Source organism: Cucurbita maxima, unplaced genomic scaffold (genome assembly GCF_002738345.1).
Source record: "Cucurbita maxima cultivar Rimu unplaced genomic scaffold, Cmax_1.0 Cma_Scf00042, whole genome shotgun sequence".
Taxonomy (NCBI): domain Eukaryota; kingdom Viridiplantae; phylum Streptophyta; class Magnoliopsida; order Cucurbitales; family Cucurbitaceae; genus Cucurbita; species Cucurbita maxima.
The window spans coordinates 332,101-351,937 of NW_019272058.1; the positions used below are offsets into that span (position 1 = coordinate 332,101).

Genomic DNA, 19,837 nt, shown 5'->3' on the forward strand with positions numbered 1-19,837 from the left:
CAATCAAAGACCTAATGTTTGATGTTGACTCTTTTGAAGAAAGAGACACACGATCGAAGAACAAGAAACGTGGCGGTAGCTCTGAGAACTCTATCACACTCATAAAAAAATGTGTCGAAGAGTTAGACATTACACAGAAGATCTTGCTTTCATCGAGGAGACCCGAGTTTGATTCTCGACAATGAAATTTTATTTTCTTATTTCTTTTATTTTATAGTTTCATATTTAAACTTTGAGAGTCACTATAATGATCAATTTCAATAGTATCTTAGATTAAAAAGACTTTTATGACCTTTGAACCTTTAATAGGGTTATGTCATAGATATTTGGTTCAATTTCAACAAGTGAGGTTGAGGTGATTCAAATGGTTAATGTGATAATCCGGTCATTTTCAAGGTCTCTTTTGTTGAACGCCATCATGGCTGAGATGACTGAGATGAGCACCCAAGTGAGTTTGACAAGGAGGGTCGTAGAGAACCCCAAGCCAAGCTCATTTTGGGCTTAACAAACTTAAAATCCAAAAACACAAACCCTTAAATGGGAACTGGGATGCTAAGGAATTAAAAAACTTTATTTTTGACTTAGAACAATACTTAAAGGTTACAGGAACTTGCTCATAGGACCTAAGAGTTACGTTGGCCACAATGCATCTCATGGACGGTGGCACTCGAAGGTGGATGATATAAAAAATGGGTCATCCACCATAAACTCATGGGAAGACCGTTGATGGAATCGATGCAATCGACGCTCCCCTGGATGGGTTGCCAATTAAAGACCTGAGGTTTGATGTTGACTCTTTTGAAGAAAAAACCACACGATCGAACACCTCAAAATGTCGCGGTAGCTTTAAGAACTCTACCATACGACCTGAGAGTTGAGGGCTACAGGAACTTTCTCATACGACCTGAGAGTTACGTTAGCCGCAATGCATCTCATGGACGATGCAACACTATGATAGTGCTCGAAGGTGAATGGTATAAAAAATGGGTCGTCCACCATAAACTCATGAGAAGATTGTTGATGGAATCGATGCAATCAATGCTCCCCGGATGGGTTGCCAATCAAAGACCTAACATTTGATGTTGACTCTTCTGAAGAAAGAGCCACACAATCGAACAGCTCGAAACATCGTGGTAGCTCTGAGAACTCTAACACACACAAGGAAGGATGTGTCGAAGAGTTAGACATTAAGCAAAAGATCATGCTAAAACTCTTCAGCGATCTGACAAAAGACTTCAAGACATCCACACCAAAAATCTATTGTCATCTAGCGATTAGGATATCTGGCTTTCATCGAGGAGACTTGCGTTCGATTCCTGGCAATGAAATATAATTCTCTTTTTCATTTTATTTTACAGTTTCTATCTTAGATTAAAAATACTTTTATGAACTTGGTACCTTTGTTAGAGTTATGTTATAGATATTTGGTTCAATTTCAACAAATGGGGTTGAGGTGATTCAAATGGTTAATGCGATAATCCAGTCGTTTTCGAGGTCTCTCTTGTTAAACGACATCATGGTTGAGATGAGCAGGTGATTCAAATGGTTAATGCGATAATCCAGTCGTTTTCGCGGTCTCTCTTGTTGAACGACATCATGGTTGAGATGAGCACCCGAGTGAGTTTGACAAGTTGGACTATAGAGAACCACGCCTCAAGCCAAGTTCATGTGGGCTTAACAAACTTAAAATCCAAGAACACAACCCCTTAAATGGAAACCAGGATGCTAAGGAATTAAAAAGCTTTATTTTTGACGTAGAACAATACTGGAAGGTTACTGAAACTAGCTAATAGGACCTAAGAGTTACGTTGGTCGCAATGCATCTCATGGACGATGCAAAACTATGGTGGCACTCGAAGGTGAATGGTAAAAAAATTGGTCATGCACCATAAACTCATGGGAAGACTGTTGATGGAATCGATGCAATCGACGCTCCTCCGGATGGGTTGCCAATCAAGGACCCGATGTTGGATGTTGATCCTTTTGAAGAAAGAGCCAAACGATCGAACAGCTCGAAACGTCTCGGTAACTCTGAGAATTCTATCACACACATGAAAGGACGTGTCGAAGAGTTAGACATTGCACAAAACATTATAGTAAAACTCATTAGCGATTAGACAAAAGACTCCAAGACAACTACACTTAAAATTCATTGTTGTCCTACGGTTTGGATATTTTGCTTTCACATAGGAGATTCTGGTTTGATTCTCTGAAATGGAATATTATTTTCTTATTTCTTTTTATTTTATAGTTTCATCTTTTGTCACCAATTATATTTAAACTTTACCTAAGTTTGAGAGGCACTTTAATGGTCAAGTTCAATAGTATCTTTAGATTAAAAAACTTTTATGAACATCGTACCTATGTTAGTGTTTTGTTGTAGATATTTGTTTCAATTTCAACAAGTGGGGTTGAGGTGATTCAAATGGTTACTGCGATAATCCGGCTATTTTTGAGGTCTCCCTTGTTGAACGCCATCATGGTTGAGATGAGCACCCGAGTGAGTTTGACAAGGAGACCCGCATTTAAACTTTACCTACGTTTGAGAGGCACTATAATGGTCAAGTTCAATGGTATTTTAGATTAAAAAAACTTTTATGAACTTTGTACCTTTGTTACTGTTACTTTGTACCTTTGTTTGTATTACTTTGTACCTTTGTTAGTGCTATGTTATAGACATTTGGTCAAGTTCAACAAGTGGGGTTGAGGTGATTCAAATGGTTAATGTCACTTTATTTGATTCAAATTGTTAATGTGATAATCCAGTTGAACAGTTACCAGTTATTTCCAAGGTCTATCTTATTCAACGCCAACAAGGCTGAAATGATTGAAATGAGCACCCGAGTGAGTTTGACAAAATTGAAATAAAATCAAATAAAATCACTCAAACAAATCAATAAAATTGAAAAAAAATTAGCCTTGTGACACTTCCTTCAACTCGAAGGGGCGGTAAACCAAGGATTCCTTCGCTCAAGACCCATGATCCAACTCCCAACATGGAAATGATAAGCTATAGAATCATTCCAAGAACCTCAATGGATGGGCTACAAACTCACATTACCAATCTTGACAACTGGACGTGTCACCGGCGTTAGAAGAATGACCACATCAGAGCAAGTCATGGGGATAGAAAATCCCGTTGAAGGATGATAGACCAACCGTAATCTTCAGCCGAACGTGCCAAGCTTTTGTAGAAGCAAGAACCCTTGTATTAAAGAAATTAACACCTTCTTATCAAAAATTGGATAAACCAAGATATAAAGCTAGAATTAGATTATGAGATCCAAGAGTGAGAAGCAAGATTTGGAACCTTTTTCTAAATTGAGTCACTTCACAATTGACTTAAAAACGACAAAGATATGCTCAGATTTCTATAAGGGAGGACCTCTCAACTTAAGAGATCAATTTCATTGACCACAAATATGTTTTTACATAATAATTTGTGGGTATTTATAGTCTTCCCACAAAAAAGAGTTAGTGCCCGTGATTTAATCGCGATCCTTTAAATCTCCACAGAAGACGAAGTCAATTTGAGCATTACAAACTTTATGAAATTAAAATAATAAATAAATTTTTCTAACCACTCATGAAATGTTGCTTGCAACTTCATCCGCTACTTCAACCGTGCAAATATTTACTTTTGAATCTCCAAATGATCTTGACTCAAACGAATCAGCTTGTAACACATGACATGACGGTTGAACCTAGCCTATCCAATTTTGTAGATGAAGTATGAATGCTTGTTGAATCTTCTTGGCCTTGGGTTGTGTAATAGGTTCAGTTGGAACACCGTGATTCTTATCATCATCCCCCTTTTCAAAAGGATTCGTCCTCGATTCAGAAAAATCATCACCTACATCAAAAGAACTCAACTCAATAACATTGAAAGTAGAATGTACACCGTGATTATTATCATCATCCCCCTCTTCAGGATTCGTTCTCAAATCAAAAAAATCATCACGTACATCAAAGGGACTCAACTTAGCAACATTGAAAGTAGAATGTATTGACAATTCTATAGGAATATCAATTTTATTGTTCCATGCAATATAATGAGTCATTTTACTAAATGTCTTACAGAGCATTTATAGTCAAATAAAGAATTAGGAATCCAAGGATCTACCGACATTACTCCCAATTGAATTGAGCTATCTATGCTTAACATTAAAATGAAAATTCATTAGTAAAATTATTTACGCTAATTCATTGAAATTTTAAATTTTTTTAAAAAGAAATCATCTTTAAATTTAGATAAGATAGTAAGTTATACTACTTGAATCAGGTGTGGTGAAGGTCGAATGAACACGTGACCTTCAAATCTTCAATATTAATCTCTCCCAACTAAGCTATCCCCTGTAACATTAAAAATGAAAATTCAGAAATTTTAAAAAGAAATAATCACTAATTTTAGATTGAATATTCAGGTTATGCAAGTTAGTCAACTTGAATTAGGTGCCGTGAATGTGGATCAAACACGTGACTTTTAGATCTTCACTAATGCTCTCCAAACTGAGTTATCCCGCTAACATTAAAAATAAAAATTCATCAGTAAAGATATTTTCACTACTTCATTGAGATTTTAAAAAGAAATAATCACTAATTTTAGATTGAATAGTCAGGTTATGCAACTTAGTCAACTTGAACGTGGATCAAACCCGTGACCCCTTGAGATCTTTAGTCACTCTCTCCCAACTAAGCTATCCCCTGTAACATTGAAAATGAAAATTCGGAAATTTTAAAAAGAAATAATCACTAATTTTAGATTGAATAGTCATGAGTCAAGTTATGTGACTTGAATCAGGTGCGGTGAACGTGGATCGAAGAACACGTGACCTTCGGATTTTCAATCTGACGCTCTCAAAACTGAGTTAGCCTCACTAATATTTGGAAAAAAAATCATAAATAAAGGTATTTAAGCTAATTCATTATATTTTAAAAAGAAATAATCACTAATTTTAGTTTGAATAAAGTTATGCAACTTAATCGACTTATGTAACGTAAACCAAGTGTCGTGAACGTGGATTAAACATGTAACCTTCAGATATTCAATCCCAACTGAGCTATCCCCGCAATCATTAAAAATCAAAATTCATGTGTAAGGGTAATTTCGCTATTTCATTCTTCATTGAATTTTAAAAATAAATAATAACTAATTTTTTATTGAATAGTTAGCTTATGCAAATCGAAACAGGTGCGGTGAACGTGAAGATTAAACACGTGAACTTTAAATCTTCAATCTAACGCTCTCTCAACTGAGCTATCCACACTAACATTAAAAATGAAAATTCATCAGTAAAAGTATTTTCGCTAATTCATTTTAATTTTAAATAGAAATAATCACTAATTTTTAATAAGATATTCAAGTTATCCAACTTGTATAAGGTGCGGTGGACTAGAACACGTTAGGTATTTTCGATAATTCATTGAGATTTCAGAAAGGAATAATGACTAATTTTAGATTGAATAGTCGGGTTATGCAACTAGAATCAGGTACAGTGAACGTGGAGATCAAACACGTGACCTTCAAATCTTCAGTCTGATGCTCTCCCAACTGAGCTATCCCCGCTAATATTAAAAATGAAAATTCATAAGTAAAGGTACTTCCGCTAATTCATTATATTTAAAAAAGAAATAATCACTCATTTTAGATTGAATAAGAAAGTTGTGTTTTTAGATTGTATAGTCACCTAATAAACTTGTATTAGGTGCGTTAACGTGGATAAAACACGTGTGATCTTCAAATCTTCCGTCTAACAATCTCCCAACTGAGCTACTGTTGCTAACATTTAAAATGAATATTCATCAGTAAAGGTATTGGGTACGCTTCTGGAAATTCAACAAAAAGCAATAGTATTAGACCGAGATGCCAGATTTAAATCTCACTTCTAGAAAATTCAACAAATATTGGAAGACATGTTGAGGGTATATGTGATGGATTTTGCAGAAAGCTGAGATAAGTACCTACCCCTTATGAAATTCGCTTATAATAATAGTTGCCAAGCCACCATACAAATGGCCACATACGAGGTTCTCTATGGACGAAGATTTTGATCCCCTATCTTTTGGGAAGAAGGGGGGCAAACGATAACTATTGGGCCAGAGCTGGTGCAAATTACCAACACCGCAGTCCAGAAGATTAAAGTTAGGATACAAACCGCACAAAGCCGAGAGAAAAGCTATGTAGACCTAAGGCGCAAGGACATAGAATTGTAGGTAGGGGATCATATATTCCTAAAGGTAGTACCCCATGAGAGAGGTGCTCAGGTGGGGTAAAAAGGGGAAGCTAAGCCTTATGTTTATCCGTCCCTTTGAGATATTAGAAAGGATTGGATCTGTGGCCTATAGAATCGGACAATGCCCAAATTTATCTACAGTACATAATATCTTTCATGTATCCATACTACGGAAGTATACCCTAGATCCTTCGCACGTACTGGCTCACGAAACTCTCTTCTTGAGAGATGACCTAACCTATAAAGAAGACCCGATTCAAATAATAGACAAGAAAGTCAAAAGATTGAGAAACAAGAAAATCGCTCTTGTTAAGGTCCTATGGAAGAATCATAGAGTAGAAGAAGCCACTTGGGAAACAGAAGGCAAATAAGAACCTTGTACCCTGACCTATTTTAGAATAAGCACTTTCGATGACCGAAAGTTTTCAAAGGAGAGGAGAATTTGCAACACTCAAGGTCTCCAATAAGAGACAGTGTATAATCCATACTAGGTTTTATCTAGAAGCAAAGAACACGTAGAATTAAAAAAACATTGAGAAAATGGTACTTTTTCTAATTTTTATAAACTTCCTGAATCAATAAATTTTTTATAGAATAATAATTACAAGGTGCTTAAAAATGGAAGAATATGATCGGAGAAGACTTTTCTGGCAGAAGATTCAGAAAAATAAAGAATGAAATTATAGAAATTCTAGATGTTTCAATGGTAGTGGAAAATTCGTCTCTAAATTATGAATGAGTGTAGACTATTAGGGGCAAGAAGCAAGCTTGTTCGTGGACCTTCTAAATAAGTTTACCCATAAGTTTGGTGAAGGAAAGAGGTCCTCATAGTGCTAGTAGGTTTACACACGAATCAGTCCATGTTAGGTTACCCTCTAATGTTTTCCTAAGCTAAAACCTCAACTCCTAAAGCCTAACCCAAGACATTATGTATAAACCTAGGTTCATCAATAATCCATGTACCAAGTACCTAGAACTATGTGAATAACATGCTAAATAAGTTTCTAGGATCCATACCCATAAGTAACCATTATCTGCTATTACGATGTGTAATAAAAGACCTCCTCTTTAGGTAGGATGTCCTGCAATATGTATCATGAGCTGGATGTTATGATAGGCCTACCTTTCCCATCAGCTAAATGAGATTTCCTGCACCACGATTTACCAGTAGGATTACATGATTATGATCTAGACCATTAAATCTCAACCATTAGATCTCCTCCAAAATTTGATATGATCTAGAACGAACATGCACGGATCATCACATCCAACGATTAGTATTCAAAGCCAAGGTCGGTAAGGCTGTGATCGGAGTTGATATCTCTGAAAAATTATCCAGAAAGTTCGATCTCTAAATAACGAAGATTCTAGAGCTCTCAATGTTGGTTTAAGCTCCTCCTATAAAGTCTGAAGTAGGAGCAACAATACGGAATAAGAATTGAGAAAGTTAGATCCCCTAATCAAAGACAATAAGCGTTTAGATTATGGGCCTCCTACTCTCAGATTTCTTCCAAATTCGAGAGCAATCCTCCACCATTTCTCTTCGAACTTCTAAATAACGAAGATTCTGGAGCTCTCAATGTCGGTTTAAGCATCTCCTATAAAGTCTGAAGTAGGAACAACAGTACGGAATAATAATCGAGAAAGGTCGATCCCCCAATCGAAGGCAATAAGCGTTTAGATTATAGGTCTCCTACACTTAGATTTCTTCAAAATTCGAGAGCAATCCTCCACCATTTCTCTTCAAACTTATTCCTACAGTTTCTCAACAAGATTACCCACAAGTTCTATGGAGTAATAGAGTGTTGAAAGTGCCCAGAAACCATTCCCCCAATTCAATCCGCCATTGAAGAACTTCAAGAAAAACTTGAAAATCCAATCCGAGGATACATGATGACTCGTCGAGCAAAAATGGTTCCAATAAGTTTCTGCACCTCCAAGGAATGCTTCCATAGAAGACAATGAAGAAAAATAACCTCGAGAGCGTGTTGAATTAAAGGAAATAGGTCGAAATTAAATTAGGGATAAGAGTCGAATTCCTATCTACGATCTCTTTTCCTTCAAATTAAGGATTCCTATAGCTTCAAGTTGAGTATGAATGTGTTAATATAACACATGAGGAAGCAATTTGAATCTTAGGAACTTTTAGAACGTCAATTATAGTAAATAACTAGCATGTTCATAAGTATTAAAACTTAATGAGTTTGAATACTAACCTTTTGTAGTTCAAATTCCTTTTTCCTCACGAACCGGTTTCGAACCACCACTAGTGTCTTCTCTACTATCTTCCGGTCTTAGAACGAGATTGTGGAATCCGATGAATGACTAAACTTGGGAGAGATTTTGTATATATGAAGAGAGTGTTTGTGAGAGGTTTTTCTCAAGGTTTTTCTCCAATAAGAAGACCTTTCATGTATTATGATCCCTGTATTTATAGAGTCATGTTTGCATGTTCATGCAAATTTGAGATCACAAAATTTTGACACTCAAAATTCCACTCAAATGTTTGGGATTATGTGACAAGCATGCATGCTTGAGTGGACTTTTGAGTAATAGCATGCATGTTTGAGTTTGACACTCAAAAGTCCACTCAAATTTGTGGGGTTTATTTGGCAAGCATGCAAGTTTGGTTAAACCAAATTTTGACACCTCAAAATTCCACTAACATGTATTTTTTCATTAAATGAAGTCAACATGTTGACTTTTTTCATATTGATTTAATAATCAATTTGAATTATTAATTTCAAATAAAGTAATATTAAATGATTAATTAAATTATTTAATTAATATTTAATATTAATTCAAATGACAATCCCTATTAATTCCTGCTCATATTTGATTAAGATATTAAATCTTATTTAAATATCTCAGATTCTCTCTTTTTGTTTAATTCGTAAATAAAACAAAAATGCGGTTAAATATATCGTATATATCGTATAGTATCGACATCATTTTCAACCCTCTTGATTTATGAATGTTTTTCTGAATGATCGTTGGGTTAGACTCCGTTACTACTAGGCATTTTGCTAAGGACATGTAAATTAATTTGTGTTTCAGCAGGACGTTCATTCCTGACACGACGTCGAAGTCATCCATTTCAACTATCACTAAACAATTTGCCAAGTCCAAGGCTCCAGCTTGATTAGAGTTCTCATTGTGACTCTTAAGATAGGCAAAGCTTCCAATTTGACGGCATTCATCTTTCCTGTATCTTGATGCCAAAGGATGTTAAAATATTTTGCATTGGTCTCCATCATGAGTTGTTGGTAGCTCTAGAGTTGACAATGGTGTTTCTTACTACTTTGTGCTTTATCCAGACCTCGACATACATAATATATATATATTCATTTACCTATAAGACATATGGTCCATGGAAGAATTGTAACTCTTATACTCATTAATATTATAATGACTACTACCTAAATTATAACCTAAAGTTGATAATTGATGTTCAATTAGCCAACCTTAAATTTGTAATCATTGTGGAGTGATTGAAATTAAAATGGAAGTAGCTTAAACTCCTAGTACGTTAAATGAAGTTGGTCTCTTCTAATAAAACACGAATTTCTCTTTAATATCATTAATACAATTATGCTTCATATTGAACCTACCAAACATGAAATTAAAACTGCGTTCAATTTAACTCTATTTTATTGTCATCTTGAATGACGTGTAGGATATATTCTTGATTTAACTTGATATTTCATATTAGTTAAGTGTTTTTACAAAATCACAATTAGACAACAACAAAGATGAATTTGATCGGTTTATTATTTTAAAGAAAATTTCTTTCTCCATCTTATTCCTAATAACTCTTCAACTAAATTCATATTATGCTAAGAAACAAATTTTTTACTCCAAGAAGTAAAATATGCAACTTTAACTAAAATTTCATTGAAACAAATTTTATTGTCATACAACATAGATGACAATTATAGCCTTCAAACAAAAACTAGAGTAGTTGTGGTGAACGGGATAGAAACTCTAGTGTTCATCCATAATATACAATCACTACCTAAATTATGACCTATAAATTTGAAAACATAAGTTGTAGTTGAAAATTACATAACACAATCCCCTAAATCCAAGATCTCTGTGTCCAATTAGTCAATCCTAAAGATAGTAACTAACATAGAGTAATTGAAGCTCCACATGAAGTAATTTAAAGTTCCAGTTACTTAATTAAAGTTTATCTCGTCTTTAATGAAACATGAGTTGCACTTAAGTTCATGAAATATTTACAAACTCCAACTCTTAGTACTATTAATGCAATTATATTTCATATGAGTTTGCCATAAATCAAACTATGGTACATTCAATACAACTTTATTTTCTTGTCATAGGAAGCAAAATAGAAGAATTAAATCAAACAAACTGATGAACTGAGCCCAATAAATCCAACCCAACCCAAACTGATTAATTTGATTCATTTGTTGGGTTGTAGTTTATTTGAACACTTGCATATTAGAACAATTCAATATTACATGCCTTACTTACAAGTAAAATACTAGACCATCAACTTTTTGTTTTATAGTCCAACAACTGCTCAAGAAAATAGATTTCAAACTTGAGAGAACAAAATATAATGAGTTAAAAATGTTGCAATTTTTAGAAAGGGCATTTGGTCTAGTGGTATGATTCTCGCTTAAGGTGAGAGAGGTTCCAAGTTCAATTCTTTTGAGAATTGAGCCTTAGAGAAAATAACTCAACAACCTAGTGTATATTCTTCCATCTTCTCCACGATATGTGTCTCAAATGGAACTATCAAACTAAAACTTACACTATTTTCTTCTTTCTACAGTAATTGTCGCAAAGCAGTCTATATATAATAATGATTATTGCTCGTGGATTTCATTAACAAAGAAAATAAATGAAATAATGATGGTACATTCCATAAAAAAAACTTAATATATAGCCCATAATAAGGGCATTTGGTCTAGTTGTATGATTCTTGCTTTGGGTGCAAGAGGTCTTGAGTTTGATTCTCGAAATGCCACTCCAGAGAAAAAAAGCACTAAAATAATTTTCAATGAGGCCTAACCCAAAAGAATTCGTGGCAATGCACTACTTATATAAATTTCATCTATTGAGGCACATAGACTAGCAACTAAGAATTATAGATTTGCTACAAAAGGCATTTGGTCTAGTGGTATGATTATTGCTTTGAGTGTGAAAGGTCTCAAGTTCGATTCTCACAATGCCCCCAACAATATTATATCAAAATGAATTATGTAAGATAATATGGTTTTAAATGTGGCCACATAGGTTATCTATTATCACAATCCCGGAAGATACGCCCAAATAACCGATGAAAAAGTTTCAAAGAGCCATAGATTTTAACCGAACCAACCGAACCGCGCACACTGAAAAAAAATTGTCATTCTTTTGTCTTTTAAAACCTCTTACCTTATCAGTCATCAGTTTTTTGTATCATATATTGAGATAATTATTATAAAGTGTGACTTAAATATTCTTTCTTTGTGGTATCTGTCATGCTATTTGAATAGCCTGAAGTCATAATAGCCTCTCCACCGGTTCGGAAGACTTCTTCGGCATCAATGTGCTCCAATGAAAGAGATCATACCCTTTCCTGAACCAGTACCGAGCACAAAACGTTGAGGTAGAAAGTCGAAAGCGAGTTCTTTTCGCGTATAGGCAATCTCGAAGCCCAATTAGCTGACGGACTGTCTCCTCAACCCTGACGAGTATGAGTGCTTGGTAAGGGAGAATGTCGAATGAGAAAGACATTCGATTATGGCAACATTCGCAACTACCAAAGTGCACTAAACCTAGTAGAGATCTTCGACCTAACGATAATGGTACTTCAAGCCCATTTAATCAATCCTCTTTGTACCTTATTGTTGACTGAATAGGATGCACGCCAGGCCTAAATTCTCTCTCAGTCACCCGGAGATGAAAGGAAGATCAGATCTGAAGTTCACGAATCGAAGAGAAAGTGGATCTGAGTTTTACACGCTTTCATTTTCAAAAGCTCCGCTTGCCTACAGTACTTTATTAGGGATGTGCAACAATATGGTCATCTCTCAGCCGTGTATAGAAAATTCCTTGATCATTTCCTTGGCGGATAACACAAATGAAATCGATTCCCTGACTGCCCATCTTATGAGTCCATTCTTGTCTTGTTGGTTTGTTGTACTATTCTATACCTCTCTTGATTGATTGAAAGACGTTCGAGAGCTAGGAGGGCCTATCGTGAGGGAACTTTCCTTTTCACGGTAGGGAAAGGTAAAGTGGGAGTTGCGTATGTCCACAATGATCAAGGTAGAGCGACTCCTTCTTTAAAAGAGGTTGGTTTTATTTAAACTGTTAAATCCGCTTTCGTTAAAGAAAAAATAGGAGCCCGTGGTTTGGCTGATGTCGATTCGTATGGCAATGCGGACTCGACTCAAGATGAGGATTCCACTTTTCATACTCCTGCTACGAGCTGAAAGAGCTGGTAAGTTATCTCGCTAAACGAAAAGAAAAAGCACATACGGGTTGATCTCATTACAAGGTGCGGGGGCTAGCCAAAGAAGGTCAGTCGAACTAGGTTAGAACCCTTGATCCGGTTCAGCTAGGTTTTTCCATGCAAGAATGTATGCGTATCGATATCCTCTTTTTGTTTATACGTTTGGAGAAACCTGCTAAGCCCACCTTTCTTACCAAGTGTGATTCAATCTTTCAGATCAAACTTTCCTCTCGTTCGACGGAAAAGGTAGGATTACGACTACCTTTTCCTTTTCTTGCCGGAGCCAAGGGATCAAACAGTTTCTACCAAAAAGTTCGCTATCTATTAGTTGTCGTAATCGAATGTATTTCTCATTTCATGTTAGCTCCTCCAAGAGCTTCCAGGTCCGTAGTAGACGAAACCTTGGACTTCTATTGAACTTATAGCATTGCCTGTTGAGCTCGCCGTTGAGGGTTGGCCTTACAGGAGATCGAGCAGCCTTTCTTTCCTTGCCTGGTATGCTTTCCCGCTTATCGCGTAGCTAGCAAACTAGCCAAAGAGAGAGAGAGAGGGATCATGTCAATCAATTTGTATGTGCATTTTGTCCGTCCTGTACTTGCCTGCTTAGTTTTCTTAGCCAACATCTCCGGTTTCCCCCGAACCAAGAGGTTCGCTTATCCATACTCAACAGTCACACTTTTAGCAGAAAGACTGATTTTTTTCATAAAGTCGGTGCATAGATCAAGAAAGAATGAAGCTGCTTATAGGGACGGTTATGCGATACGTCTTTTTATACTCACATTTTCTTTAACCTTGCTATCAACCTAGTCATTCTCGTTTGTTGCTTTAAGGGGTCTCCCCACTATAGATTACTCGGATTGGTTCTCACGTCCCTATGCCAAAAAGTATGGGCGAGTTTGGTTTGAGTGTTCATCGATTGGGTGGATCCATATGCTCCGGGGGGGTGAGACGAGGTGTAGCGCATCTGTTTTGGGTATGTTGTTTGCTAAAGGTTTTAGGAAAGGAGTACAAATTTTCTAAATAGGTCATTTGTGGTCACAATCCTTCCGTGGCCCAACCCTTATTCGCAGTCCGCATCCAACCATTTCTTTTTCAATCTACATGTATGCTCCAAGCCAAACTCACGTAACTAGTAAGAAGCACGTAACTAGTCAGAAGATGCAGCCCACAATTGAACGGAAGACAAGTGTCACAATCGCACTCTTGCAGTAGTTAGACACTTATTATGTGACATTTGTTCTAATCCAATGAACAAGTCAACCATGCAAAATTTAGACTGAAGGAACAATAACGGTGTATGCTCGAATCACGTTTAGAAGAAATATTTTACAAAACGTGAGCGAGGAAATACGTTAAAAACAATTTCAAATAGAGTAATGTTATAAGCTAAAAGTGAACAAACAACAACTGGTCACGTTCTCCCATAGTACATTTTGGGACATTTTAGTAATGATGGGTGTAGATGTGATTTTGATGACTAATCATACACCCCGTATTGGCACAACAATAATAGTAAAAGCCTATCTAAGATGAATGCAAGTAAAAGGGGTTTGGAATGAGCATGCCACCATGAACCACAAATCGTTTACAAGAATAGCTGAGTCGTCTAACATGCAGCCACAGGCAACACGCCTTGGCCAATCATGACCGCGACATCTGCCCTTACACAATTTGTCAATATCTCTATCAACCGGCTCTTCATAAACTCAACGTTGTAGGATGAGGCTGACTTTAGGTCTCGCGATGCGCTTCTAGCTGATCTCAGTATTGAGGAGTCTTTTCCAACCTACTAGAAGCTGTTGAAAATCACTTCTCGGTTTGTTAACTCTTCAACTCTTCTCTATTGGTGTCTTTCCTACTTTCTTTGCTTGAAACATTTTCTTCTTTGCATGACGTGATACACTTGCTTCTACTTGATGTTTTCTTGGTCGGAATAATAACGTTTTAAGTTACTGACGTGGACAACAGGGTTAGTCTGTATCCATAGGAGCAATTGGATTTTATATGATGTCTTTCTAATCTTGTGTATAACTTCGACTAGTCCATAGAATTTTCGCACCAGTCTTTGGTTCTTGTTGCTTTTAACTCAATGTTGATCTGACCTTAACTTATTATAATTCTCTATTTGCTTTGAAATTATTGTGGTCGACCCTTCTCTTCATTCGTATGGTTGGTATTTTTGCGTGAACATGTGTTGCTTTAGTGGTTTGTTTTTGTCTCCCTTCTTTAGTAGAAGTGTTGGCTTGGTGTCTTTGCCAAGCATTTGAGTGATCACTTACAAGAGATTTTGCAGGTCAAATAAACCCGACTGTGAACATGCCATTTTGCTATTTGTAGAATTAAACTAGCTCAGGCTAAGCCGCATGACATCTGTTTGTGGCAGGTGACATAAAACTAATCTTGTGATTTATCTCTCTTGGTGGAGTTAAACTCAATATTTGACCTTCTTGTTTTGGGTCGTGGTGCACTTCCCGTTTTCAAATACAACAATGGCAGCAAGTGTAGATTCATCATGGCTAAGATTCTTTTGCAACTGTACTATCATCATCATTTTCACCCCTCTATGTTGATGGATGTTTGTCTGAATGATCATTGGGTTAGACTCCGTTACTACTAGGCATTTTCTAGGGGCATGTAAATGACTTTGTGTTCTAGCAGAATGTCAATCCCTGACTATTTGGGCTCTAGAATGTTGGATATGAAGGCTAACTATACAGTAGGCGTTTACTCATGACCACTCTTTTCCTCCTCAATTGAAAATGGTCCATACAGACGTTTGGGGACCATCTCCAGTTTCTTCATTTCTAGTACCAAAATTTCATGGATTAGATGTCTCGCACTCTACAACGAAAACTCTCTGTTTTCCTAAGGCTAGTCATATATCTCATGACCACTCTTTTCCTCCTCACCATATCTAGACACTATAACGTTGATTCATTATGGTCTTATATAGTTAACGTTCACTCTTTAACATCCAAGAACATTTTATAACTACCACGAAAATCAAAACATACAGTAAATTCATACAAGTTTTACAACATACCATATACTACAAAATAGGGTTAGACTGCTTACTTGGTCACGGGGAGACGTGTCATCGAGCTGAGTCATAGATATATACGACTCTTTATCTTAAGAAAAAATCTATATAATTTAAAATCCGGTTGCTCTGATACCAATCTGTCACAACCAAAATTTCAAGGGTTCAAAACTCAAATAAAAACTAAAATTGAAAGGGAAAACAAATAAAAATAAAAGTAAATTAATATAACATAATGCTGTAAAATTAAAATAAGATTGAGAAAACAACACCACATTAAATATAAAATAAAATTAAATTATAAGACGATGCTGTTCAAATTTATCCCAACAAAAAAAAGTGTTTGGGATAGAATTACAAAAAAAAAAAAAAAAAGTACAAAAAAACTTAAACACAAAGACAAACTAACACTGCATAACAACCCCATCTGTGAGTGCACAATCTTTGAAGGCTCCCTCATACGAACCCATCCAAAATAATCACACCTGTGACCGCATCTCCTGACTTTAAACTGCTAGTCTAAACATGGTTTCGTCACCAAAGCTTTCGAGTTTAATCTATCTTTACAAAAATATTTTTGTCTTAATTTATAATTAGTCATAAAAAGAAATAATTAGATACAAATTTAAATCCAGATTCTTGAACTCCTAGTACCTTAAATAAAGTTGGTCTCCTCTAATAAAATAGGAATTTCTCTTAAGATCATTAATACAATTATGCTTTATCGTAAACACGCCAAACATGAAACTAAAGTGCGTTTAATTTAACTCCATTTTATTGTCATCTTGAATGATGTTTAGGGTATATTCTTGATTTTCTTTGAAGTTCTTGTGACATGAAAGTTCATATTAGTTAAACTTTCTGCAAAATCACAAGTTAAAAAACAACAACGATGAACCTAGGTCTATTAGTCATTTCAAAGACAATTTCTTTCTCCATCTTATCGATAATAATAGTTCAACTGAATCCATATTATGCAAATAAACAAGTATACGACTCATGAAAACAACTACCTAAATTATGTCCTAAAACTTTGAAAACATAAGTTGTAGTTGATAATTACACAAAAAATTCCCTAAATTCATGAATTTGTGTCCAATTAGTTAATCCTAAAGATTGTAACTAGCCTATAGTAATTGAAGCTCCACATGAAGTAATTTAAAGTTCCCCAAAGTTTATCTCATCTTTAATGAAGCATGAATTGCACGGAAGTTCATGAAATGCTTATAGATTCCAACTCTGAGTCCAATTAGTTAATCCTAAAGATTGTAACTAGCATATAGTAATTGAAGCTCCACGTGAAGTAATTTAAAGTTCCCCAAAGTTTATCTCATCTTTAATGAAGCATAAATTGCACGGAAGTTCATGAAATGCTTATAGACTCCAACTCTGAGTACTATTAATGCAATTATGTTTCATATGAGCTTGTCATAAATGAAACTGAGGTGCATTCAATACAACTTCATTTTCTTGTCATATGAGACAAAATAGAAAAATTAAATCAAACAAACTGATGAACTAAACCGAATCAATCCAACCCAAATTGATTAGTTTGTTTCTTTTGTTGGGTTGTTTGATAACCCTTTTATATTATAACAATTCAACTTTTCATGAGAGAAAAATATATTTAAGTAGAAGTTAAAAATATTGGGTGTTCAAGAAAAGGCATTTAGTTTAGTGGTATGATTCTTGAGTTCAATTCTTGAAATGCCCCTAATTCTTTTCTTATCGAAGGACTTCATATTCGACATTTTATACTTACCATCATGCTCTTAATACTCATAGTCTTTCTTAACATCCCATCCCAAGGCTTTATTCTCCAAGACACATTCTACCTCTTGAGGACTTCATGTGTTTATACAAACTTAATACCTAGGCCTAAGGCTTCATACATACGTTTCAAGTGGTATAACAAGGGCATTTGGTCTAGTGGTATGATTCTTGCTCGCTCTTGGTGTGAGAGATCTCGAGTTTGATTCTCAAAATGCCCCTTCAAGAGATTGTAGTACGAATTGTGGGAATGTAGCTCAGATAGTAGAGCACTCACTTCTAATGTGGAAAGTTCCGGGGTTAATACCTTGCATCTCCAAAATGAATCGATCACTAAATAATGAGCAAGGATAGTTTTTCATGTCACTATTATTGAAAATTACTTCTTCTAAATTTTTTCTTATTCATGACATGTTGAGTAATGATATTTCTTCATTTTCACTATTATTGATGATGGAAAATTTAGGGTTTTGTGATGCAAGAATTGTGTGGATGTAGCTTCGCTTAGCATGCGAGAGGTATGGGGATCGATACCTCGCATCTCCAAAAGAAACTATTTATTATTAATATTTTATTTCTATTCAATATTTTCTTATTTATGACATAATATGCATATATACTTTTTCATTTTCACAATTATTGATGAAGGGACGTTTAGGGTTTTTTGATGTAAGAATCGTAGGGATGTAGTTCAAATGGTAGAGCGTTCATTTCCCATGTGGAAAGTATGGGGATCAATACCTTGCATCTTTAATTGAATCGATTATTAAATATATTATTTCTTTTCAATTTTTTCTTATTTAGGACATAATGAGCTGGGATAGTTTTTCATTTCCACTATTACTGATGACGAGATGCTTAGAACTTTGTGACGTAAGAATTGTGGGGATATAACTTAGATGATAGAGCACTTGCTTTGCATACGAGAGGTATGGGGATCGATACCCTGCATCTTTAGATTTATTATTAACGGGATATCTTGCATCTCCAAAAGAAACTATTTGTTATTAATATTTATTTATATTCTCTCATTTAGCATGTGAGAGGTAAGGGGATATCCCGTATCTCCAAAAAAACTATTTGTTATTAATATTTTATTTCTATTCAATTTTTTCTTATTTATGACATAATGAGTAGCGATATTTTTTCATTTTCACTATTATTCATGACGAGACGTTTAGGGTTTTGTGATGTACAAATTGTGGAGATGTAGCTTAGATGGTAGAGCGCTCGCTTTGCATGCAAGTTGTATGGGGATTGATAACCTGCATCTCCAAAAGAAATTATTTAATTTGTTATTATATTTTTTTCTTTTTCACAATTATCGATGCCCCGCATCACCAAAACAAACTATTTGATATTAATATTTTGATATTTTTTTATTTTCACTATTATTGATGATGGGACATTTAGGGTTTTATGATGTAAGAATCATGGGGATGTAGCTTAGATGGTAGAGTGCCTGCTTTGCATGTGAGAGGTACGGGGATTGATACCCCGCATCTCTAAAAATAAGACTATTTATTATTAAATATATTGTTTCTTTTCAATTTTTCCTTATTCATGACTTGTTGTTCATTTTCACTATTATTGATGACGAAAAATTTAGGGTTTTGTGATGCAAAAATTATGGGGATGTAGCTCAGATGGTAGAGCGCTCGCTTAGCATGCGAGAGGTACGGGGATCGATACCCCGCATCTCCAAAAGAAAGAAATGATTTTTTTAAGTATGAGTTAATTTAACATGTTATGTATAAGGTGGGTACGAGAGAAAAAGAAAAGATACTTATATAAGGATTAATTTAACATGTTATGTATAAGGTGGGTACAAGAGAAAAAGAAAAGATACTTATAAAGATACTTATATAAGGATATTTAACATGTTATGTATAAGGTGGATACCAGAGAAAAAGAAAAGATACTTATATAAGGAGAACTTGACCAATGAATATAATTGTCATTTATAGCTTCTATCACAATAATATAAAATTTGGGAACAAAGCCTATATGAGACTGAAAAGACCGTTCACCACGTACTTGTAAATTAAATTATATCTACCACCTCTGAAATTTTTCATGGCAAACCTTCCAACAGCTTGCACTTCTTCATCGTTGACACCCTTAATTGGAACTAGATTTTCAACAAACTTACTTTGCTCATGAATACTTTGGAGTTCGATATTTATAGTTGTGGAGAACGCTATTCAAATTGATATGGTCGAATCTTACAACAAAGTCTAATTAAGCCTCCCTCTATTAGGAGATAGCTTCGAATCAAATTCTTTAGTTTGGATAATGGTTGCATTGTTTTAGTCAAACAACCGA

The 19,837-nt window shown here is 35.2% G+C and overlaps 1 non-coding gene across 1 annotated transcript; it reads left to right on the top strand.

Annotated features, from left to right (window-relative positions):
* The first annotated feature begins 19,143 nt into the window (after positions 1 to 19,143).
* Positions 19,144 to 19,216, top strand: TRNAA-AGC. The gene has a single exon. It is a non-coding gene; the product is annotated as a tRNA-Ala (tRNA).
* Positions 19,217 to 19,837: the final 621 nt, after the last annotated feature.